Source organism: Eurypyga helias, unplaced genomic scaffold, assembly GCF_000690775.1.
Source record: "Eurypyga helias isolate BGI_N326 unplaced genomic scaffold, ASM69077v1 scaffold3914, whole genome shotgun sequence".
In the NCBI taxonomy this organism is placed as follows: Eukaryota; Metazoa; Chordata; class Aves; order Eurypygiformes; family Eurypygidae; genus Eurypyga; species Eurypyga helias.
Genome location: NW_010248048.1, coordinates 30,254 through 32,402, shown reverse-complemented (window position 1 = coordinate 32,402; position 2,149 = coordinate 30,254).

The following is a 2,149-nucleotide window of genomic DNA, read 5'->3' as shown; positions in this document are numbered from 1 at the left end:
ACCTGCTCCCAAGCCTGTGTTTGCTAGCACTGAGTATCCAAAATGTCATCCGAAGCACCTCTATTCCACATCAGTTCATTCTTCGATCGTGTCAGTGTAATGTCCACACAATTACAAACGATAACGAACAAGTCGCAGTCTGAAGTTGAGTGAATGCTAAGCACACTGGGATTCTTTCAACCACGAATCTACGTAATGACAATCATTTCAAATGTTGCAATAGAAAAGTCATCCTCAGCTAATTATAGCTCAGAACATTCTGCTACTATATCTACTTGAAAAGTAACACCATTCCTCAAAGTTCCCCAGTTTTCATAGTCTGCAGCAAAATACGTTTATTACCTCTATTAGCACAATCTTTACTATTAAGCCATTTATATGTCAGTTTTTGACTGAATCTCTAATCTTCTGACAGACAAGAGTATAGACATAATGTGTTTCCTCAAAGGATTTTTCCACTTACAGAATCACTCTGCAATCTTCTCACTGTCTAAATTATAGCCCATGATTCAATGTCATCCATTTCCACATCCTTAAAAACATGAATGGAGGGAAATCCTATGTCTACAAGAGGATCCTCACGGCTCTTTGCCAGCAGAAGAGCTTATGAGCTTACAACAGTGCGTTACACTCTTCAGAAACCTTTGTGATTTTTGTAGCTAAATTAAGTGTTTGTTTGTCACCAGAGTCTGAAAACAGTCAGAGGCTGGGAGATGTCGGTGTCTGGGAATACCACTTACAGAGCCAGGGCCTAAGCAAGATAGCCAGGGATGATGATTCACTTCTTCAGTCATCCCTACGTCAGACCCCAGAGAATGTAACACAGCCCTTAGAGGAAGTTGTGCTGATGAAATCAGACTGATGAAGATTTCTTACAAGATAAAATGCTGCCAGGTACAGCTTTAACAGTCATTTAAGAAATCATTAAAGTCTTTTGATTAAAGCTGTTATATATAGATGAGAAAGCTAAAATATTTATTCTAGAGTTAAATGAAAAAATGTTCTCTTAGAACAAACACAAGGACGTAGCACGCCAGTCACCTGGTGTCTGGAATTCTTTGTGAACATTTCCCAGAACTACCAATGTCAGCGTCTGGGCAGTACAGTTATAAGTGTGTTTAAATATTTAAACTTAAAGAAGAAGCAGCATTTTTTTGACTGAAATTTGTTATAGATATTCTTTTGGCATGAGTGTTTAAAAACCAAGGATCATGGATCTTGTCAGGATACGAACATGACAGGAAGAGGTCTGAGGGTTTTGCCTGATTAAAATGTGCAGCAGCTTGCACTCTTAACATTCACTCAGAATCTTAAATTCCAGATAAATTTTTCTTCACTGAAAGTGTTATCGGATACTGGAATGGGGTGCCCAGGGAGGTGGTTGTGTCACCATCCCTGGAGGTATGTGTGGATAAGGTGCTGAAGGACATGGTTCAGTGGTGGTATTAGCAGTGTTAGATTAAGGGTTAGATTTGATCTTAAAGGTCTTTTCCAACCAAAGCGATTCTACGATAAATATTCACAAATGCACTCACCACAGGGCTGGCAATGTTGTGCATAAATTCACAGGCCCGATTTCCCTTGAATCCACAGATAGGGAGGTTTTAGGCAGAACCTAAGCAACAAACAAGATAACAGAAAAAAACCCCTAGAACTGACACTGTTAGTACAACATCGCAGGGCTTAAGCAATCATAGGAGAGTGGATGCCATTCTGCACCCAAAGTTTCCAAGATGAACTCACACCTGTAGGCAACACATGGAATATAAAGCATCAGTCAACTATTTTTATCAGTATTTTCAAGCTTGTTTGTCAGAATTTGAATAAAACACCACTGCTTTCCAATTTTCTTTACAAAATATTAACTCTGTATCTCAGAAACATCCAAGCTAACTGAAAAGGTCCATCGATATAGAACAGCTCAAGTAATGGTCTGAACAACTTTATTCTAAAACTAAAAAAAAAAAAAAAAAAAAAGGCAAAGCGCAGCTGCATTTCTCAGTAAACATTTTCCAAAGTCCTCTAGCTGTCTAGACAGTGAAATCGTACGCTGCACTGTAGACAAAAGAGAAAGTGTAACCATCTTGTCATATAATATAAAGACCAGGGAACATTCAATCAGATCAAAAAAGGGACTAGTTCAGAATGG